The sequence below is a fragment of the Salminus brasiliensis genome, chromosome 2 (genome assembly GCF_030463535.1).
Source record: "Salminus brasiliensis chromosome 2, fSalBra1.hap2, whole genome shotgun sequence".
Taxonomy (NCBI): Eukaryota; Metazoa; Chordata; class Actinopteri; order Characiformes; family Bryconidae; genus Salminus; species Salminus brasiliensis.
Window position 1 is genome coordinate 53,077,535 of NC_132879.1, and position 24,193 is coordinate 53,101,727.

At 41.7% G+C, this 24,193-nt stretch overlaps 1 protein-coding gene across 1 annotated transcript in view; it reads left to right on the forward strand.

Moving 5' to 3' along the window:
* Positions 1 to 15,093: 15,093 nt before the first annotated feature.
* tfec (transcription factor EC) overlaps positions 15,094 to 24,193 on the forward strand; it is a 66,525-nt gene continuing 57,425 nt past the window's right edge. The window contains exon 1 of the mRNA XM_072673979.1: positions 15,094 to 15,159. The gene's annotated coding sequence lies outside the window, so the exon portion shown is untranslated. The remainder of the gene's footprint in view (positions 15,160 to 24,193) is intronic.

Sequence of the window (24,193 nt, forward strand, 5' to 3'; positions counted from 1 at the left end):
ACCAGCTCCATATCAATGCCTATGGGTTTAGAATGGGATGTCCTGTAAAAGCTCCTGTAGGTGTCCCAAACTTTTGTCCATGGAGTGTATATTCTATCATTGTGTATCCCTACAATTAACCATTTACTGTCTGAGGTTTCTGAGGTCTCTGAAGAGTCTGAGGTGTCTACTTGTAGTCCATGTTTTGTTCCCCGGGTTCAAGCGTCATCAGGTACAGTGGTTTATACATGCTCAGAAATGTCTATAATAAAAGATTCCCCAAGCAGTTCTACCTTAAACATCATGGTCAATATGAAGAACCATTGCAAGATTCACATTATGTTGTGAAAAAACATCAAAATCACGCTAGAGTGGCTGGTATTATCTTACCATAATATCTTTTTAAAAAGCAGTAAAGTTAAATTTTAAATAAACTGTAGACAAGTACACTATGTCCAAATGTTTGTGGACACCCCTTATAATGAATGCATTCAGCTACTTTAAGACCCATGTGTAAATGCACACATGCACACACATAGCTTGTCTACTCCCTGTATAAAAGTACTGCCAATAGATTAGGACTCTCTGGAGCAGATGTTACACTAATGCTAGGCATGGGCTAGAGGGATATGAATCCCCCCAACACTGATCTGTGGAGCAGTGGAACGCTGCTCTCTGGAATAATGGTGGCGCTCCATCCAATACTTGATGAGCTGGGGAGTTGGCAACGAGGTGGGCTGGTGATTATCTAACACCCTGACACTTTTGTCGCTGAATACAATCAAATCCTCACAGCAGCACTGCTCCAAAAAGTGGAAGAATGCCTTCTTCTCTGGACATTAGAGACAGTTACTCCAACTGTTTTAATGGCCTTAATCTCAGAAGACACAGTGAATGAGCAGGTGTCCCAAGACATGTCCATGTGGTGTGTATTTAATGGTCAGGGTAACATGGTGAGGATATGTGAAGCAGCACCTGCAGCAGAGGCTGGAATGGGAGTGCCTTCAGTGAAATAGCTGTATGCAATGTTACTTATGCAAGAACTTTTATTTTGAGAACAGCAGGATATATTACATAAAGCGGCAACGAAAAAGATCTTCAACCAGTGGCGGTGATATGACTAAGCCCACCCCTTTTTTATCATTTGCCCACCAAATTATGTCTATATTCAAATCTTATGAATAAACTAACTTCCTTTTTAGTTGCTAACTGATGCTTCCAAATTCACAAATAACAATTTCAGACAAAAGCTCCATAGGCCCCTGATCGAGGCTCTCGCTTGTTGAACTGGAGGAGATTACTGAGTGTGTTTACAGCATACTCTGATTGCTTAGATTGGATTATGACCTAGAAATCCATTAAAGAAAGCTTGATTTTAGCTCAGTAATCAGATTTCTCAGTGTGCGTATACACCTGTCACATGGTTTCTTGCGAATACATGCGAATGTAACCGGATTGGACAGACACCGCTTTCAAAAAAGCTTGTCTGCGTCTTTGCAGCAAAATTGAGAAAGCTGTAAGAAAGGCAGCGATGTGTATTAAGATAGATAGATAGATTTACAAGGTGACTCATATTACTCAGGTGGGTCAATGTAGTGTTAGGAGTCTTGCCCAGGGACTCTTATTGGTGTAGCATAGCATAGTCACCCAGACTGGGAATCGAACCCTGGTCTCCCACATGGTATAATAGCTCACTGGCAGCTAGTGTTTTATCTGTTGCGCCACACCAACCACATAATACATAAATACAGCTATATTAATAAATACAGCTATAATATACATAATATAACCCAATTATATAATAAGAAGTACTATAAAAAAGTACTTCTGATCTTCCTTTTTTAGTACTTCTTAAGACATGACAGCCAGATGCAATTTGGCTTCCGCCAAAATGTGGAGTGAGCACACATGCCTGGAGGGGTGGGCAGCCATTGCTGCGATGCCCAGGGAGCAGAGAGGGTGAAAGGCCTTTGCTCAAGGGCCCAACCGTGGCAGCATGCAGAGCCCGGGTATCGAACCTACAACCCTGTCATTAATAGCCCGGATTGGCTGGTTACAAAGTGGAAACCGGATTACTGCCTGAGTCCTTTAAACCCAGAGTTTTCCCATTATCTGATCTACCCGAGTGCATGTAAACACATTGATCGGATTACTGACAAAATCTTGGTTTTCTGCAGGTATCAGATTATTAATACCTCCAATCCTTCACTAGACAGTCCCAGGTAGGGTTAGACATGATTAATGATGTGTAGAGAAACACAAATCTATCCAGTAAGGTAAGTGTAACACTACCTTACACACAAACAGTGTTCTCTGAATGGTTGTCAAGTCAAGTCCATTTTTATTTCTAAAAATAGAAATAGATAAATAGATATAAATAGAATATAATAGATATAAAGCCAAGGAAGCACAAACTAAATAGATTGAATAAACTAACTAATTTAAATTTGAGAATTTGAATATCATCTGGACGAACAAAGAGCTGTAAAACCATTTAGAAGGAAAAAGCCTGAGAATAAAGGAAGGTTTTCAGATTGGACTCAAAAGCATCAGTTGTAGGTGGTGGAAGGCCATTCAGAGAAAGCTCTTGAAACATATGAGGGTAACTATGTTGTAGGTGAGATGTAGGTCAGAGCGTGATCATATATTATATCTATATTTATATATCTGGATTTATATATCTGGATTTTACTGGTAACCACTGAAGGGAGGTCAGTGCAGGGGTGATGCTTTCCCTTGTCCTGTGTTCTGTTAATAGACTAGCTGCTGCTTATTGGAGAAACTGAAAGCGTGGCAGAGGATGACAATAATCAAGGTGTGGTGTGATGTGATTAAAGCATGGAGGACTGTCTCCAGGTCCCTAAAGGATAGAATTGATTTTAACTTGGATTATTCTACATTGATAAAAGCTAGCTGGGGGTTAAATCACATGACCTCTCCTAGCAATTTTTCTTTTATAACAATAATTGAGAGCAGCAGCTGTTTTTCACACTGTGTGAATTAAAATAATTCAGGAACATCTTTGCCTTCAGAGACCAGTTTGGACTTACTTGGTTAACACCAGCTTTATGACTGTGGCTGCTTGCTAACATTGTGAGGAGTTGCATTTCTCTAGCAGGGCCACCAGAGGGCGACAGTCAGTCATATTGTCCACAGTGTGTGTGTGTGTGTGTGTGTGTGTGTGTGTGTTTTTTTTTTTTTTTTTTAAAAAGAAAAATGTTTTCATCACTTTGTCAGATTCTGTAATCTCTAAATGTGCAACTTTACATGAAATCCACAAATGAGTCATAAAACCAAGCGGAGCAACCAGATCAGTGTCAGACACAGCTATGGCCTGTAGCTCAGACCAAGGCTGAAAAGCGTCCAGTGAAATTGTGGGTTTTTAAGGCAGCTAACTTCATTTAATTGACGTATTTTAATTTTGTAATGAAAAAAAAATCTGAAAGGAGGTGATTTGGTCACTTTTGGTCTTGGTAAATGTGTTTACTGTCGCTGTCCAATGAAAAGCATGTATCTCTGAAATGGTGACTTTACAGGACAAGGCATGATGACTTTAACTTTTAATGGAAGTCAATGAAAAATAAGTGTTTGTTCCAAGTCATTTAGAGCATTTCTATTGGTCTGTTCACCCTGAATTATTCACATAGTGTACAGAGCAGCTACGGGGTTCAAACCATGGAAAAAACTAAAAGCCATCAAAAACGGAGATACATGGTTTTCATGGGACAGCAGCAATATGTACTTGTAGTAATATAGTTAAATGTTTTTAAAGGTATTTAAGCCCCTCCCACCCTCACACGTACACATTTCAATGGTTCCCACAACTAAGACCTACATGAAGCCTACCCTTCTTCCCCCCACCACATCCAAACCACAGTGGATGCCTGTGTATCCCCAGTGGCCACCCTATGGTCACCCTAACTTTAGGGCCTATGGCAGTAAAGGGCAATAGGCAGCTCTAGCGCTAAACTGAAGACTGAAGCAGTGAAGTAAAAGCTGAAAAATCACATTGCTGCCAACTTCCCAACTTTCTCCTAAACATCTGCCAGCTGACCAGCGAGCTGAATGCGTAATACTGCAGGTCTGCAAGTGCACAAGACCATCTCCAGCCTGGTCCTCTCTGCTCTGCAAGCTATGAGTACAACGTTACAAGGCTCTGCAGGAGACAAAAGATGAGAAAAGCTCCCTGCCCAGATATGGTCTTACTGACCACTGAACACTCTAAATCATTGCTGTCATCAACTAGCACTAATTTCACAGACAGTTTCAGCAAATCATTGGAACTTCGCCATGTCCTTACATCCTTCATTCCAGGTCCAGTCAATGAACATTTCCGGACTAAATGACCACAGGCCAGTTTCCCTTTCCTCTGTAGCCATGAGGGTGGTTTATTGCCTGGTCCTAGACCACCTGCTGGACACGCAGTATGCAGTATAGACCAAACAGGTTGGTTTATAATCCAGTAAATTTGACAGCTAGAGTTTAGCTCAGCTGAGAAAACTTATCAGACATCCAGACCCACAGTACAAGAGTACCACAAGGCTGTGTGCTCTCACCCCATCTTCAGTCTTTACACCAACAACTGCACCTCCAAGTTTGGACCCATTAAAAACAGTGACAGAGAGGAAGCAGCTGGTGTCATGGTGGAGCAGGACCCACCTGCTGCTAAACACGGACAAGACTGTGGAGATGGCAGTGGACGTTAGATGCACTCCCCACTTAAAAACGAGCCAGCGCATAATCAGGACAACAGAAAGGGTCACTGGGTTTACTCTGGTGAAGCTTCATGACATATATAATAGCAAAGTTACTGTTACCCAGAACTCCCCTCTATGCCATTAAGGCCTCTTTGTGCAATTGTAAAAATGTTCATCACTATAAAATACTGTAAATATGACAATAAAGGTATGTAATACTGTCCTATGACAATAAGTGGCCTATGACAATAAAGGGCCAGTGACACTAACAGGCCTATGGCACCAAAAGTCCCTATGGCACTAAAAGGCCTGTGACAATAAAGTCCCTATGGCACTAAAAGGCCTGTGACAATAAAGTCCCTATGGCATTAAAAGGCCTATGGAACCAAAAGGGCCTTTGGCACTAACAGGCCTATGACAATAAAGGGCCTATGGCACAAATAGGCCTATGGCACCAAAAGGGCCTGTGGCACTAAATGGCCTGTGGCACTAAATGGCCTGTGGCACTAAATGGCCCGTGGTAATAAGAACATGGACCTAAAGCAGAGATATTCAGTTCAGTTTTGCTAAATGGGGTAAGTAAGTACTGTCCCCAGCTCAGAGATGGAGAACATTCGAATTTGAAGCTATGGAGCCACAAAATGCGGCGACTAGCCTTAATCCGTCACAGTATTTTGTATACTTTAGAGACTGAAGTCAAGGAGGCAGGTTGAAGACACGGCTCAACAGTGAACACTCGTGGTTGGGCTTGAACTAACAGGCCTTTGGTGCTAAGGGTCTATAGTAGAAGGTTAGTGACCTAACATGGCTTCAGTGCCCGTGCCTGCTTTAGTCCATGTTTAATGAGTCATTTGGTGGGAATAACGCTCAACAATAACAATAGTAATTCAACAGTGCCCATCTTTTCTTTTTGGCTAGCTGAATTTTCCCTCTGGATGTCATCTTAGCTACACAGTATCAGTTTTCTCATCTGTTTTACCCCAAACCAATGAGGGTTCCAATACTATACAGACTATAAGTACTATGGAAAAGTGTTTTTATGGGATTTTTATGTGAAATGTGAATAGTGTCACTGTTTAATGTGACAAAAGAGTCTATAAATGACTCTCATATCTACCTTCCAAGACACTGACAGGTGCCACTAGAGGGAGACATTAAATCACAGTAGGCCAGATCCCTCTTGGAGCAGCCTAACTGGGAGTTCTGCTTTCCTTTACTGGTTAAAGATTCCAAGATAAATGAAATGGTAAATATTAATAGCTGCATAAAGCTCAGCAGAAATGATTAGGCCACAAATTATGGACTGGTTCAGTCATTCATCACTGATATCATATATATATATATATTAAAGAATACTTAACAATTTCTGCATAATGTGGAAGTTCATTATTTTCAGCTGTAGCTACACTGTATGGAGTATGTAAGCACAACCCCCAGTTCAGAGATGGAGAACCTCAGAATTTGTAGGAATATAGTCTTGAGGAAAACGTTGGTGTACAGCGACAAGCTTTAATCCGTCACAGTATTTTGTATACTTCAGAGCTGTACACACTTCAGCAGTACTTGAGTAAATCGCTGTGGTACATGGTTAAAGACAGGGAGGCAGCAGTGAACACTCGTGGTTGGGCCTGAACTGCAGCAGTGTGGGTTGAAGCGAAGGCCTCCTGAGATGTCTGTCGGAAAAGAGAAAACATGCCTCTTTTGTCAAAGTTAGACAAAACCTCACAGACCTTAAACTGAGCCGTTCAAAATTCTGAAGGGTAAGTTCCCCCCCCTGTTTTTTTAACACAAGAGAAAAAAAGTTCTGCGAGCGACTGTGTTCTCGCACAATGGCTGTGGTTGAAGTTGTGCCTCTTCTGATCTTCTCGCAGCTGGACTTTTGCCTTCCACCCTGTCTCCTCTGATCTTCCCGCAGTCATCCGAGAGGCTTTTGCCAGTCTGTGAGCTGTCAAAGTATCCCTGGAAATCAAACGCCACCCCATGCTCTGCTATGATCAAAGACACACAGGTAAGGCAGACACAGAGCCACATACAATTGCCATCTCAAAGAGTGAGACGTTTTTTTTTTTTTTTTTTTGTTCTCCCCCTCCCCTCACAACTATCCTGACACCGTGCCGGTGAATGGAGCACATCGATCAGAATAAAGAGAAGCGATCAGGGTTTTGAAGATGTGACGAGAAGTTTGTCCTATCTGAAACTTTCGGACAAAGGGAGAGCGCTGGGCTGGAGGTGAGGGTGATGTTTAAAGAGCCGTTTAAAGGCTGCTGATTTTAGAGAGGCTGCTTGCTTTTCTTTGACCGAGTTTCCTCAGAAAATTAAGCCTTTACACCATCAGACATTAAACACATTTATTTCATCATCTTTGGTACAACTGTGCTGTTCTTGTTAGGAACAAACCCCACCTCAAAAACTCTTCGCCAGGCTGTGAAATCAAAAGTAAGGGTTCCTGAAGGGTTCTTGGCCTGGATGGTTCCAGGAATAACCTTTAAATGCTACACAAAGGTGCCCCAAAAGGAGTTTCTATGGAAATCCAGCACGCCAGCTAGCAGACACCTGCGCTGGCCCACATCGCTTAGGAGTGCTAAGGGCAGAGAGAGCGCCATCTACCCACTCAGAGAGAACGTGGCCAATTGTGCTCTCTCGGACTCAAGCTGCTGATGGCAAAGGAGCATGGCTCGGGATTCGAACTTACAAACCCCCAGGCCGTAGTGGTAGTATGTTAGACTGCTGATCCAATTGGCGCCCCCCAGAGTTGTGCCCCAGAGCTTTTCTTTAAATAACAATTTTTGTAAGAGAGTTGTGTGAATGTGGGGAGGCAAAATGCTACAAGTAGAAATGAGGAGTTTTGGATAGATTGCATTTTTAGCATCTTAGCCAGCAACAGTCTTCCCTAAATGTTCTCTGTAATCATACGGCAATCTGTAAAAATTTTATACATTAATACATATGTATAATTTCAGTGTTTCCTCGATTGGCTTACACTTTGGAGGCTCATGTTGGCCACACTCTAGCTTAACCATATTATGTCATATATATATATATATATATATATATATATATATATATATATATATATTGTATTGTATATATAAAGCATTTCCCCTGAAGAATGCAAAACATTGTCAGGGCTTAAAGACACCGATCAGCTTCACATTTCATTCCACAGAATTGAATTAGCCTTGTTTAATTGGTGCAGTGCATTTTCAATAAAAATCACTGTATCCTTGTGTATCGTGAAAATCTCTTTAACCTCTTGAGACCCTGCATCCTCATACAGGGACATTAAATTTCTGCTTCTCTGCACCATTATATATCATTTTTCATCAAGTTTCATCAAGCCAATCATCAAGTTGGCTTTTTGTAGTTTGGCTAGTTTTTATACTTGTTAGGTCCTACTAATCCCAAGTAGGAGAAATTAAAAATGCACACCAAGCAGAAGTGCGGGTTTCAGGGGGTTATATATTGTGATATGATATTTTTACAGTGATATGATATATGTCCTGATATAATATAATAATATAATATATTATAATGATATAATTTATCTTCCAGCCCTAGTTTCAACCACAATGCCCCACAAATAGTGCAGAAAATCTCTCGAGATCTCAATGGGAGATCTGAATATTAACCTTTTTTAAAATCAAAATCAGCCATTCTCCACAATTAGACGTGCATGTATGACATTTTACCAAAAAGAATTTACTAATATATCTCTAACAGCTCAATTTCAGATCATTAATCAACTGACAATTAAAACAATTACTGTGATACCTGACTGAGATCTAGTTTTTAAAAATAACAAATTATAAAAAAAATACAAAAAAATAATTTGCCAATCATATTTACGGACTGCAAACTCCCATATTAGTAAAGATTCCAGTGGCTTTTTACCTTCTATAAAACGAGCCTTATAAATAACCTCAGGTTATATTAATCCCAGGCAAATCCACATGTGCATCAATATTGTTTTATTGAGTTATTAACATGGAGCTGCTAATTTTCACACTAGAATCATTATTAGATTGGTTGCCATCCTGTAATACTTTATCAGTGGTCACAGGACGCTTTTTTGGAGGTGACAGCAGTGCATAGGTCGAGTAGCCCCTCCCGTCATATCATCCAATGCAAATCAGTCATAAGTTTTACAGACGTCCTGCAGTAAAATTACATTACTCCACTTCCCCATGTAAATTTAATTGCGTCTGAATAGGGCTTATGAGCATCCCTGGTTTGGAATGAACTCGGGCAGGGGTGGTACAGATGCCACATGACAAGGTTTCCCAACAAACACACAACATCAATATTAGGCGACCCTCTCTGGCCTCTTGGTCATTAGACTTCCTTTCATGCAACTTTCCAATCATGTTCCACTAACTATTTTCTCACCATCCTCATCTACAGTGGCTTCGTTTGCTAAGGGGTGGCATATCAGGCAGCAGGTGAACAGTCAATTCTTGAAGGTGATAAAAATGTTAAGAGCAGGAAAAAATGGGCCAGCAAAGGAATCTGAGCCACTTTGATAAGAACCAAACTGTGACGGCTAGACGACTGGGTCAGAACATCTGCACCAAAACATCAAGCAGATCTTGTGGGGATCTTGTTCCTGGTATGCAGTGCTCAGTACCTACCAAACATGCTCCAAGAAAGGACAGCCGGTGAACCATCGATGGGGTCATGGGCACCTAAGACTCACTGATGTGATCCATCGAGGCCCCAACTCACAACTTACAGGACATAAAGGATCTGCTGCATTCTTGCTGAGGTCTTCATTCTGACAGATCTCTTGTGGAGGCGCAAGGAGGACCTACGCAATATTCGGCAGGTGGTACTAATGTAATGGCTCTACATTCTCATTCTCTTTACCCTATTCTTATTCCCTCCCTGCTCCCCCCAGCCCAGCCCCGCCCAGCCCAGCTCTGCCCAGCCCAGCCCAGCCCAGCCCAGCCCTGCTCAGCCAAGCCCTGCCCAGCCCAGCCCAGCTCTGCCCAGCCCAGCCCAGCTCTGCCCAGCCCAGCTCAGCCCAGCCCAGCCCAGCCCAGCCCAGCCCAGCTTTGTTCTCACAGTCTGTAGAATTGAGGAAGATGTGAAAAGCATCAACAGTGCTGGGATGAGCAATAGGAAAGCCCCTATGTAATGCCAAAGTGCAGCATGAGCAGACCTCACGGAAAATAAAGGGAGGTTTGAGAAAAAAAAAAACACTCAGGAGGAGCCGGAAACGCTCAGAATTCCTTGAAAAATCAAATGGATTCTGTGGATTACTCATTCATCTGAACACGTCGGCGGAGCTCGCGAAATAGTAGAAACAGCGGTGTGATGACAAGCCATGCGATGTAGCAAAGCCTTTAATAGAGTGGATACACAGATTTTGCACTGGTTATGAAAGAGATGGCGCTGGTATGAACAGCACTTTAAACACTGGTGACTCATGCAAAACATGTGGTTTCAGGCTGAGAGTTGAAGGAAGTTCTGCAGTTTCCTCTATCCAAATCAGCCAGACCACACTACTGTGATCATAAACAACACAACCTACAGGAAATCCAGACTGGAAGAGAGAAACCTGTATCTTTTTCAGGCCTGTCTGATGTAACTGCCAGCTGTCAATCATTTTCTTAACCCAATTCCCAATTCCTCTAACTCTTCAGCCTCATAGTGGATTTATCAGCTCTAAACTCCCAGTGAAAATGACCCAGGTTGAAGACAATGACATACCAGCCTTTTAATGACATGATGCCCATTGTCCAGTAAAGCTGTCCATTCTAATGACATCTCTTTATAAACCAGGGCAGAATCTGTGCTTACGCTCCATTTATGGCCTAGATGCTTTTTGTTTCTACTATCATATGAGCTCCTCCAACGTGTTCAGATGAATGAGTAATCCACTTGCCATTTAATATTTCAAGGAATTCACTCCTCCTAAATGTTTTTTTCAACCTGTTTTTATTATAGTGAGATCTGCCCTGTGAAGCACGGTGGTATTAAATAGGGGCTTTCCTATGGCTCAAAAAAAGAGTCTTACAGGCTACACCCCGACACCAGACAGGATGGCAGACGCAGACAGAGACGTGTTGGCTCTCCGTCTGCACATACTTCTCTCCTCTTTTCCTGTTCTGTCATTTCCTCTTCTCTTGTCTTTTCGTCTCTTCTCCTTTATTTCTTCTCTCCTCTCCTCTTCTCCTTACTCATCTACTCCTCTCCTCTCCTCTTCACTCATCTTTTCCTCTCCTCTCCTCTCCTCTTCACTCATCTTCTCCTCTCCTCTCCTCTCCTCTCCTCTCCTCTTCACTCATCTTCTCCTCTCCTCTCCTCTCCTCTTTACTCACCTTCTCCTCTCCTCTCCTCTTCACTCATCTTCTCCTCTCCTCTCCTCTCCTCTCCTCTCTTCTCCTCTCCTCTTTACTCACCTTCTCCTCTCCTCTTTACTCACCTTCTCCTCTCCTCTCCTCTCCTCTTTACTCACCTTCTCCTCTCCTCTCCTCTTCACTCATCTTTTCCTCTCCTCTTCTCCTCTCCTCTCCTCTTCTCTTCACTCATCCTCTCCTCTCCTCTCCTCTCCTCTTCTCTTCACTCATCTTCTCCTCCCCTCTCCTCTTTACTCACCTTCTCCTCTCCTCTCCTCTCCTCTCCTCTCCTCTCCTCTCCTCTCCTCTTCTCTTCACTCATCTTCTCCTCCCCTCTCCTCTTTACTCACCTTCTCCTCTCCTCTCCTCTCCTCTCCTCTCCTCTCCTCTCCTCTCCTCTTCACTCATCCTCTCCTTTCCTCTCCTCTTCACTCATCTTTTCCTCTCCTCTTCTCCTCTCCTCTCCTCTTCTCTTCACTCATCCTCTCCTCTCCTCTCCTCTCCTCTCCTCTTCTCTTCACTCATCCTCTCCTCTCCTCTCCTCTCCTCTCCTCTCCTCTTCTCTTCACTCATCTTCTCCTCCCCTCTCCTCTCCTCTCCTCTTCTCTTCACTCATCCTCTCCTCTCCTCTCCTCTCCTCTCCTCTTCTCTTCACTCATCCTCTCCTCTCCTCTCCTCTCCTCTCCTCTCCTCTTCTCTTCACTCATCTTCTCCTCCCCTCTCCTCTTTACTCACCTTCTCCTCTCCTCTCCTCTCCTCTCTTCTCCTCTCCTCTCCTCTCCTCTCCTCTCCTTTCCTCTCCTCTTCTCTTCATTCATCTTTTCCTCTCCTCTCCTCTTCTCTCCTCTCCTTTACTCACCTTCTCCTCTCCTCTCCTCTTCTCTCCTCTCCTCTCCTCTTCTCTCCTCTCCTCTTCATTCATCTTTTCCTCTCCTCTTCTCTTCTCTCCTCTTCTCTTCACTCATCTTCTCCTCTCCTCTCCTTTCCTCTCCTCTCCTCTTCTCTTCACTCATCTACTCCTCTCCTCCCCTCTCATCTTTACTCACCTTCTCCTTTCCTCTTCTCTTCACTCATCTTCTCTTCTCCTTTCCTCTCCTCTCCTCTCCTCTCCTCTCATCTTCTCCTCTCCTCTTCTCTTCACTCATCTTCTCCTCTCCTCTCCTCTCCTCTCCTCTCATCTTCTCCTCTCCTCTCCTCTTCTCTTCACTCATCCTCTCCTTTCCTCTCCTCTCCTCTTCACCCATCTTCTCTTCTCCTCTCCTCTCCTGTCCTCTCCTCTTTTCTCCTCTCCTCTTTACTCACCTTCTCCTCTCCTCTCCTGTCCTCTCCTCTTTTCGCCTCTCCTCTTTACTCACCTTCTCCTCTCCTCTCCTGTCCTCTCCTCTTTTCTCCTCTCCTCTTTACTCACCTTCTCCTCTCCTCTTCTCTTCTCTTCTCTTCTCTTCTCTTCTCTTCTCTTCTCCTCTCCTCTCCTCTCTCCTTCTCTTTATTCATCTTCTCCTCTCCCCTCCTCTCCTCTTCACCCATCTTCTCTTCTCTTCTCTTCTTCTCATCTCTTCTTCTCTTTTCTTCTTCTCTCTTCTCTTCTCCTTTCATCTCCTCTCTTCTTCTCTTTTCTTCTCTTCTCTTCTCTTCTCTCCTCTTCTCCTTTCTTCTCTTCTCCTTTCTTCTCTACTCTTCTCTTCTCTTCTCTTCGCTTCTCTTCTCTTCTCCTCTCTTCTTCTCTTTTCTTCTTCTCTCTTCTCTTCTCCTTTCATCTCCTCTCTTCTTCTCTTTTCTTCTCTTCTCTCCTCTTCTCCTTTCTTCTCTACTCTTCTCTTCTTCTCTCTTCTCTTCTCTTCTTCTCTCTTCTCTTCTTCTCATCTCTTCTTCTCTTTTCTTCTTCTCTCTTCTCTTCTCCTTTCATCTCCTCTCTTCTTCTCTTTTCTTCTCTTCTCTTCTCTTCTCTCCTCTCCTCTTTACTCACCTTCTCCTCTCCTCTTCTCTTCTCTTCTCTTCTCTTCTCCTCTCCTCTCCTCTCTCCTTCTCTTTATTCATCTTCTCCTCTCCTCTCCTCTTCACCCATCTTCTCTTCTCTTCTCTTCTTCTCATCTCTTCTTCTCTTTTCTTCTTCTCTCTTCTCTTCTCCTTTCATCTCCTCTCTTATTCTCTTTTCTTCTCTTCACTCATCTTTTCCTCTCCTCTCCTTTCCTCTCCTCTCCTCTCCTCTCCTCTTCTCTTCACTCATCTACTCCTCTCCTCTCCTTTTTACTCACATTCTCCTCTCCTCTTCTCTTCACTCATCTTCTCTTCTCCTTTCCTCTCCTCTCCTCTCCTCTCATCTTCTCCTCTCCTCTCCTCTTCTCTTCACTCACATTCTCCTCTCCTCTTCTCTTCACTCATCTTCTCTTCTCCTTTCCTCTCCTCTCCTCTCCTCTCATCTTCTCCTCTCCTCTCCTCTTCTCTTCACTCATCTTCTCCTCTCCTCTCCTCTCCTCTCCTCTCATCTTCTCCTCTCCTCTCCTCTTCTCTTCACTCTTCCTCTCCTCTCCTCTCCTCTTCACCCATCTTCTCTTCTCCTCTCCTCTCCTCTCCTCTCCTCTTCTCTTCTCTTCACTCATCTTCTCCTCTCCTCTCCTCTCCTCTCCTCTCATCTTCTCCTCTCCTCTCCTCTTCTCTTCACTCATCCTCTCCTCTCCTCTCCTCTCCTCTTCACCCATCTTCTCTTCTCCTCTCCTCTCCTGTACTCTCCTCTTTTCTCCTCTCCTCTTTACTCACCTTCTCCTCTTCTCTTCTCTTCTCTTCTCTTCTCTTCTCTTCTCTTCTTCTTCTTTCTTCTCTTCTCTTCTCTTCTCTTCTCTTCTCTTCTCCTCTTCTTCTTTCTTCTCTTCTCTTCTCTTCTCTTCTCTTTTATTATCTCTACTCTTCTCCTTTGTTTTATTATCTTGTCTCTTCTCCTCTTTTATTTTCTCTTCTCCTTTATTTTCTTTTTCCTTCTCCTCTCTTCTATTTTCTGTTCTCTTTTCTTCTTTCTTCTCTTCTTTTTTTCTTTCTCTTTTCTCTTTGCTTTTGCCCTTCTCCTTTCTTCTCTTTCTTTCTGTTTCTCTTTCTCGCCTCGCTTTCACTCTTCTCTTCTCTTCTCTTCTCTTCTCTTCTCTTCTCTTCTCTTCTTCTCTTCATTTTCATCTCTTCAGTTTTCCTCTCCTCTCTCTTCCCCCATAAGAAGGCTTGAGTTATGATCACTCTCTCAGCACAGCCTCTCCAAGACTAGATTGCAGAGTGAAGAGATTAATGAAGTGCTTTTGAGTCTCACTTCCCGAGTGTGGCTGTGAGGATGAGCTTGATTTTTAGGGTGTCTGTTTGTTTCTTTGTCTATTCCTCATTATGTGTGAGAGCCAAGTGGCCACCCAGCCTACTCTGTACTTCTATGATAACACAGCATCGTGAATAAACACTCCCGTCTACCATTAAATGGAAAATCAAATGCTGGTCTGCTCCTGATGGCACTGAAGGAATAAATCATTATTTTCATTATGCAGATTAACGCGGGAGAAGAAGGCTTTTGAGAATCACAATGGACGCCTTCCTCCAGCCAATCATGTCCTCAATCTAAAGATGTGTCCTGAAGAGTGCTCTAGTCCAGCAGTGCACTCTCAGAGCATCATATCTTCACAGATGCTGCTCTTATATATTGTTGCTGTTGTTTGCTGTGTGGTTTCTTTTGGAATTCAGGGACCCTGTCCCACATACTGCTTCACCACTCAGAATTTTAGGATTTGAGGTTGATGAGCGAGGTCAACAGAGAATATCCAGACTGTTCATGGAAAGACTGTAGTCTATACCATTAATGTTATAATCCCCAGCCTTATAAGCACTGCAATTACTCACCAATTCAAATCACAAAGCCATGACGTAACGTGCATTCTTATGTAATAGTGAACTATCACATGCCGATTTCTAAGTCTGATATTTAGGTCGCCCAGTGTAGGAGATGTTGGCGTAAAAACTTCCCTTTGCACTCAGTTCCAGAGACTGAGAAAAGAGGAAACAGATAAAGCTTTATATCTGACGTCTTCCTGCCAAATGCTAAGATCAGGAGGACCAGGATCTAGCAGCAAGCAGAGACGAGCACTATCCTTCAGGCCTATCACCACTCACACACACAGGTAAGAACAGTTACCTCCCTCAGATCAGCCAAAATAGTACTGTTAACAAATGTGCTGAGGTTCCTCTTGACTCTACGAACGACTCTATTAGTTTCTTACCATTTAACTTAACTTATGTAAAGGGTGAATGGATGGATTATCCATGTAAAGGCTGAGGAACTGGACATCACTTCACTTCACATTACTATGCGACTACCATGCAATCAAATTAAGATTTGGTGTCAGCTTATGTACAAATATTACATTTCCCATTCCAGTGCACTAATTGTATGGTACATCTCAGAGGATGATTACTGAACAGTACCGTACAGCTCTTTGTAACTCGGTTAGTGAAGCAGAAGTTATTTGTTTGTTGTGTCTAATCTGATTCTTGAATGAAAGGTGATATTAGGCTTGCTCAGCTAATGACATTAGACAGATCAAGGCCATTCATGTCATAAACATATCCATGAACGTTGCTCAGTCATAATGAATGAGAAGAAGCTATTCTGCATTGTGCTTCATCTTCTCTACAGGACTGACAAAAACATCGCAGATGATCTGTATGGTGTCAGATTTGGTTTAAATACATTATGCCCTCCATTAGGGGCTGAATACATCTTAACAAGCTCACTTATAAGCCAGCCCTTCACCCACTCCTAACAACAGAACAGTTTATCTGCTTCATCAGGAACGTCTCTGGCTTAATGTCAATCTATGATCTACGACATCTGAGTAGGTTTGGTTCTACTTTGCAATACGTAAACATTTCAGTGGAAATATGACATATTTGCTGGAATTTTAAAAGGCATAGCAACAAATTTAAACAATAATAATCTGTATTTTAATAACTCTTTATATATATACTATATATGCATTAAAACATACATATATATATATACATATATATATATATATATTCTTATCATTTTTGTAATCTTTATTTTTATTTATTTAATTTATTTAAAAATTGGGACCAACTTGCTAACTGTCTAGTCCCCTGATGATGCCAAAAATGTATTATTATTAATATTATTATTATTATAGACAACACAATTAACCACAGGTAAGGTGTTAACATGTATATATATATGTATATTTACACCTATCAGCCAAACATTAGCACTAATAATGTTGTTAACACCCACATAACTTACCTGTGGTTAATTGTGTTGTCTGTAATAATAATAATAATAATAATAATAATAATAATAATAATATGATATTTGATTTGCTATAACTTTTGCTGTGGTTTATATATATATATATATATCTCAACCAAAACATTAGCACCAATAATGTCTAATATTGAGAAGGTCCCCTTTTGCTGCCACAACTGCTCTAAACTGTCAGGTACTGACCGCTGCATACCAGAAAAACCCCACAAGACCCACTTGATGTTTTGGTGAAGATGTTCTGCCTCAGTCGTCTAGAACCTCACAGGTTCAAATTTTTATGACTGTCCCTGTCTCCTGCTTTTAACACCTTTATGACCTTCAAGAACTGAATCCCACCCTTTGACAGACGCCACTGTAGATGAAGACAATCAGTGTCTAGAACTTCACCTGTCTGTGGTACTAATGTTGTGGCTGATCAGTGTTCCTGACACACACAAAATGATATATCCAGGCTATATACCAGGCTAGCCGATACTGTTGTTAGGTTGCTATTGTTGCTATTGCTGTTGTTGCTGTTATTGTTGCGGTTGCTCTTCCTCTTCTTCGTCTTCGTCTTATATAATGCAATAATAATAATTGGTCTGATGTCCAACACTGGCCACACTTTTAAGTTGATGGATGTAAGAAAGGTCCTCCTGTATTGATCTGCTGATTAGGTTTCACCCTACATAAATCATAGCAGCTCTCCCAGCTACCGCGCCCACCCACAGTGAGTCGTGCTGGTACTGAGATTTTAGTTTTGTTGTTGTGTGCGAGGAACCGCAGAATGACACAGCAAGAGAAGATTCCAATAAAAGACTTCCTCTTTCTGAGGGTCATCAGATATTTTGTTTGATATGTTCAGGAAACCCATCGCGCATCGTGCTAATCATGGGATTTTTTGCACATACACGGGGGGCTGTTTTGGAGAGGATGTGGGCTCTTTTGCACTCAGTGCACACGGAGGTGTGCAAACACAGGCAAGTGTGGCATTTAGAGCGGCTACACCGATGACTGTCACAGAGACACGTGGGGCATGACTTTGCAAAACAACAACCAGCGTGTTTATGGAGCAGATATTGGAGGATAAACCGCTGACTAGAACAGATGGAATGGGTTCTGCAGAACTGAGGCTCTGAACTGGCTGAAGTACATGGCACATCTCTCAAAAACACAGTTATTTAAGCTGTGGCTTAAATGTGAACATTATGTAAGCAGAAGCTGTGTTAAAGAGCGCTGATTCTTTCTTGGCATTTTGATCAGCTTGATGTGGCTCTGGAAAACCACAGACATGTGATGGATGGAGGTTGACTTTAAAGCGCAGAGACATGCTGGTATTGTAAAAATGGAAAAAAGGAGGGGAATCGGGATGTGGGGAAGCAAGAGGGTCCGAAAGTGAGGCAGTGAAATCATTCTAGACCCTCAGAGACCCTGACAAAAACACAATAGTTGTTTAAAGCAATGCGCTTATCCCTACACTCTTAAAATATAAAGATGCTTCAAATGGTTCTTTGAACAGTACCATAGAGGAACCACTTTTGGTTCCAGAGAGACATGGGCCTTGCTTATTAATCCTTCTTAAGAAGAAATTTCTCCTTAAACCCACTTTAGACCTTTACCAGACTATTTACACTCACATCACAATCATCTCTATTACAAATAGAAGTTCTTCATAGAACCAAAAGTGGTTCTTCTATGGCACAGTTCAAAGAACCCTTTTAAGTACCTTCTTTAAAAAGTGTATATCTGAATGTAGGCCACTAAAGCTCTCAAACAGTCTATGCTCTGAACTACCATCGCAATAGTCAAACCACATGCCTATATCCGGTTCACACCCTTGCTGTGTGTTTCGGGGCAGATTTGGCAATATTCCAAGTAAAAATCTGAATTTTTATAGATTTTTGAACATATTTATATTTTATAAGGTCATATTCATCACCACTTCCCCCAGTTTACTCCATTGTATCATTTGATGGGTCCAACTCTAGTACTGTGGCCCCCCTTCGCTGCCCATTTCCCCCCACCGATGCACTGGTCCAAAGTGTCTATACAGCAACAAACAGTGTGTGGTGCGCAGAGCCAGATGGGCTGTGTGTAGAGGTGGAGGGTGAACCGTGTGAACTGGAGGAGAAGTGTGACAGCTGTTTTTGGTGTGGGTGGAGGAGGTGCCGTGTTCCTCACTGAGTGCATTATTGCACAATTTCCTTAAACCCTCCCTTTCTTACCAAAATATCTCTCTTACACACATACACACACACACACATACACACACACACACACAGAACAACATTATGGGGACAGATTGTGCTACAGATTGGTCTTTATATGACTTTGATGGCCCTTACACCATCCTGATTCAGATCTCTAAGGGTTTGCTGATGAGTGCAGGTGTTTGGATCTATTGGTCTATAGTGTACAACTCTGTCACTGTTTGCAGAGAGTCATATACAGCACCTATGTAATACAACAGCAATGTTTACCAGTAACACTTGTTTAGTTATTTATGTCTCATTTATGTGTAGAGTTTTATTGTTGTGTAGTTTTTACTTATGTCCTACAGTTTGTGTGAAGGATTAACAGTAATCACTTTATTGAACAGTGTAACTGCCTGTTTACTGTACATAGGACAGTAACACTCTTTGATCTTTAATACCTGAGGTACAGTAAACACACTGAAAACAATGACCTCTGGTGGTGGGCTGATGTACAGCACCTAAATAGACAGACAGACAGACAGACAGATAGACAGACATACAGACAGGCAGATAGATAGATAGATAGACAGACAGACAGACAGATATACAGACAGGCAGACAAACAGAAGGATAGACAGTCAGGCAGACAGACAGACATACAGACAGAAGGATAGACAAGACAGGCAGACAGGCAGATAGACTGACAGACAGATAAATAGACAGACAGACAGACAGACAGACAGGCAGACAGACATAAATAGACAGACAGACATACAGACAGAAAGATAGACAGACATATAAATAGACATACAGACAGAAAGATAGACAGACAGGCAGACAGACAGACCGGTAGGCAGACAGATAGATAGACAGATAGACAGACAGACAGATAAATTGACAGACAGACAGACAGAAAGACAGACAAATAAATAGACATACAGAAAGAAATATTGACAGACAGGCAGACAGACAGATAGACAGGCAGATAGACAAACAGACAAACAGATAGATAGACAGGCAGAAAGACAGATAGACAGACAGGCAGACAAACAGATAGACAGACAGATAGACAGACAGACAGATAGACAGACAGATAGACAAACAGACAAACAGATAGATAGACAGGCAGACAGACAGATAGACAGACAGGCAGACAGACAGACAGATTGACAGACAAACAGATAGATAGACAGGCAGAAAGACAGATAGACAGACAGGCAGACAGACAGACAGATAAACAGACAGGCAGACAGACAGATAGACAGACAGACAGGCAGATAGACAGACAGACAGACAGGCAGATAGACAGACAGATAGACAGACAGATAGACAGACAGATAGAATAATTAAGTTTTTTTCTTCTCCTGTAAAGCTAATACTGCTGTGTGAAGGAACCCCATATCTCTGAAGCAGTAAGTGGGAAGGAGAAGAAAAAACATTCATAACTTTCAGTTCATGTATCAAGATTTTCTTTTGTAATTTTGGAGCATTTGTGTAGATCTGAATGTCTGATTATGATTTAATTCTTGTGTAACTACACAGTTAATAGAGACACTTAATGTAAAGTGGAAGCGAAAAATCCAACCAGTGTAGGAGGTTTGTGGGCAGCGGTGAAGAATGTGTGGGAAGCTGATCATTTTAAGAAGGCGTCATGAAAAATGACGAGGCAGTGTAATAAACTGCAGTCTTTATAAACCGCATCACAATGACAGTGATCAAAACAAGGACCTAACCTAAACCCTAACCTACCATGACCAGTTTTATTTTATTACCTGAACTTAAACCTAAACCTAAACTTAAACATACTACACTGCAACCTAATTCTACCCTTAACCTAAACGTAAACTTAACCTACTACACCTCAACCTAAACTTAACCTACTACACCTAAACCTAAACCTAACCTACTACACCTCAACCTAAACCTAACCTACTACACCTAAACCTAAACCTAACCTACTACACCTAAACCTAAACTTAACCTACTACACCTCAACCTAAACCTAACCTACTACACCTAAACCTAAACCTAACCTACTACACCTCAACCTAAACTTAACCTACTACACCTCAACCTAAACCTAACCTACTACACCTAAACCTAAACCTAACCTACTACACCTAAACCTAAACTTAACCTACTACACCTAAACCTAAACCTAACCCACTACACCTAAACCTAAACCTAACCTACTACACCTAAACCTAATTCTAACCTTAACCTAACCTAAACTTAACGTACTACATCTAAACCTAAACTTAACGTACTACATCTAAACCTAAACTTAACCTTCTACACCTAAATCTAATTCTAACCTCAACCTACGCCTAAACTTAACCTCAACCTAGACCTAAACCTAACCAACTACACCAAATTCTAGCCTTCTCAATTCTTCTTCAAGTACATGACAGACAGGTTGTGTGTATTTGGCAAAACAGTGCCACTGATGGACAGGAGCAGTAGTGTGAATAGCACAGCATAGATTTATAGACATGGTTCTTTATGGAACCAAAAGCGGTTCTTTTATGGCATATCTCAAAGAACCATATTTTTAGTAGAGATATGTGAGTGTGAAGAACCTTTAAATTGGCTAAGAACCTTAACATCAAGAGAAGGCTCTTTAATCTAGGCCTTTGAAAGGTGATTCACACCCACACATCTTACAAACATGGTTCTTTATGGAACCCAAAGTTGATTCACCTGTATTTACGGCGATGCCAGAGAAGAACCACCTTACCATGTTTGTAATACAGATGTGTGAAGAACCTTTAAATTAGTAAAGAACCTTAACATCTTCTTTAGACCTTTAGAAGATTCCTCACACTCCTTCTTCTACAAATATAAAGGTTCTTCACACCCACACATCCTACAAAGAAAGATTGGTGAAAGAACCAATTTTGGTTCCACAAAGAATCTTGAGAGTGTGACTGGTCTAGAGCTCTAGCATCTTCTTTAGACCTTTAAAAGGTTCTTCACTTTCACACATCCTATAAACATGGTTCTTTATGGAACCAAAAGTGGTTCTCATAGTTTTTCTGTGGCATCACTTAAAGAAGCACCTTCATTTTTAAGAGTCTCTGAGAACCTTTACGATGTCCACGACTGAGGGTTACATTTTTGAATGCCGTTTGACCAGTGGCTAAAAGTTCACAAAGGGCATGGTCTCAAAATCCCACTATTCACACTCAGACGTCCTATTGCTTAATAATAGGGAGGGAGATGTGAATTGGCTCATTGACTGTGGGCCAGCTCTGGGGGGAGGGAGGAGGGGGGGGGGTGCACTTGTGTGGAGTGCTATCACAGTGATGTGCTGATGAAGGAGCTCTCCACGATCTCCAGCCCCAGAGTGCTGGCTCAAGAGCGGCTGGCTGGACACTCCGGCCAGTCTCGCCGAATGCAGGGTTCAGCCACAAGTGAGGCTCCGCTCCACCTCGTCCAATCAGCATAGGGGACGGGGTTCAGCCGAAGGTGAGGCGCCGCTCACCCTTGACCAATCATAGATGACACCGAAAGCCTTGTCTTGTCCCTATTTGCCGCTCTCAGCGCTTTCTCCTCCTCTTCTCCAGCCATAAGACAAGCTCAAGAGGGGCGCTGGCCAGACACACACAAACACACCCCCTCTCTGCCTGTCTGGGAGAGACTGTCAACAGTCCCTGAGCGCTTCCGGGCCCTTGACTGAGCTCGCTGTCCATGGCGATGGTAATGCATGTAAATGAGGCATCATTATATATATATTTGTGGAACCCCCTATTAATGAATACTTTAGCTGCACCCATTGCTGACACAAACTTTACCAATAATCACAAATTTTATTATAATTTAATTTATTTATTATTTCTTCACAGAAAATTATTGGTAAAATTATTATTTTTTAATTAACAGTTAAATTATGTAAAAGTACAATAATTACAATAATGGAATTAAATTTTTACTTATAGTCCATAATAACAATTTGTATTTTTTCTGTAGTTTTAGAGTCAGTTTTATTAGTTTTAGAGATTTCTGTGTGCACTGTAAACATGACTGCCAACAATTGCAAAATCGCACACTTAAAGTCAAATATCCTCATTTTAACAATACAGTTACAGAAATTCTTATTAAACACCTTTGAAACAAATTCAAAGAACCACAGCAAATATACAGCTTTCCCATTGGCTCCTGGCACCATCTTTTTGCATACAGGGCGTGTCCTCCAGTCACCAAAACTTACCGTCAATGTGTTGTTGCTTCCCCAGGGCTGCCTTCTCTTGGGCGAGCCATCGTGCTTTATGTGTATGTGGCGTTTTCTGGTCTTAGTGCTGTGGGCTGTAAGAGCAACTGATTCTTTTTTGAGGGGGATTAATTGTAAAAATTCAGAACAAAATCTCTAACTTTTTGAATAGTTTATTTGGTTGCTGTTGATTTTACAACATAGCCTGGAAGTTCAACATTATGCTATGTTCTTTCACAGATTTGATGTCTCCAATGAATCTGCAACATAGAAAATCATGAGTTACATTAGTGGTATAAAGGTCAATTACACTCCAGAACTGTAGGGGGAGCCCAAGAGAAAAAAAAACTCACATAGTTCTGCTTTAAATAAGTGTAATTTAATGTAATTACATATATATGTATGTAATATAGGCCTAGAATGACTGTATAGATTTTTGTTCTAGACCCACAAGAGATTAAAAATATGCTGCCGTCCTTCTGAATATGAATATTACACTATACTTTTCACCTGATTGGATACTTCTGAAGCATTTGAGCTTATTGTATTTACATACATTAAATTCCTCTGGCTAAAAGAAACGTGTGAGTGTAGACCTCACTCACATTCAGCTAGTGGTGTCACAGTCTGCATAACCCATATTTTGGGGTCAGCAGTTAGAGGGAATGCAGAGGGCAGTGCTGAGTGACCTCACACGCCAAGCCAGCATGTAGTCCTAACAGGATTAGAGCAGAGGAGTGCAGACGTACAGTTCATCTCCCTCGCTTTCTGTCTACACTCTTAGCAAAAAGCGTTCCAATGTGTTTGGAAAGAAAAAGGTTCCCTGACTCCTAACAGTAGTGGAAGGCCATCGGTACTGTATAGAACCTACAAAAGGATTGACCACCAAAGAACCATTTCAGCATCCGAATGATTCACAGTTCAACCAGGTTAGCATAGTAGTGCAGTATAGTGGGGTTTGCGGCCTACCGTACAGCATTTACACTGGATTGATGACAAACAAGTCCTAAGCAGGGAGGGGGGAAGCCTGTGGGAAGCTGTGGTCCACACTAATTCACCTAAGCTTTCAGTTTATTTATAAGCCTTCCCTAGTAAAAAAAGGATGCAGACTCCAGTACGCTAAACTTTATTAAGCTACAGTGCACTGAAGTGTACGTGTAGGCACACCAATGATCAGTGCACTTACAGAGAGCTAAAGTGGGACAACTATTTTTATGCTTATTTTAATTGTGTTAAGTGTACTCAACTAAAATGGAGCTAATTTAAGTAAACTTAGGTAGACTTTAAAGACAAATACTCTCTATATATATTTAAAAACATATGTTACATTAAAAACATCTTTTATTATAATTAAAAGACATTTAAATATAACAACTGCATTACTATTATAAACTTAGTGGGTTAGAAATCTACTAACAATAAGACAGTCAATGCAGTGTCCAGCCCTGGTTTTAATTCTTGTTGGAAGCTTAGAAAAGAGATAACAAAATTAA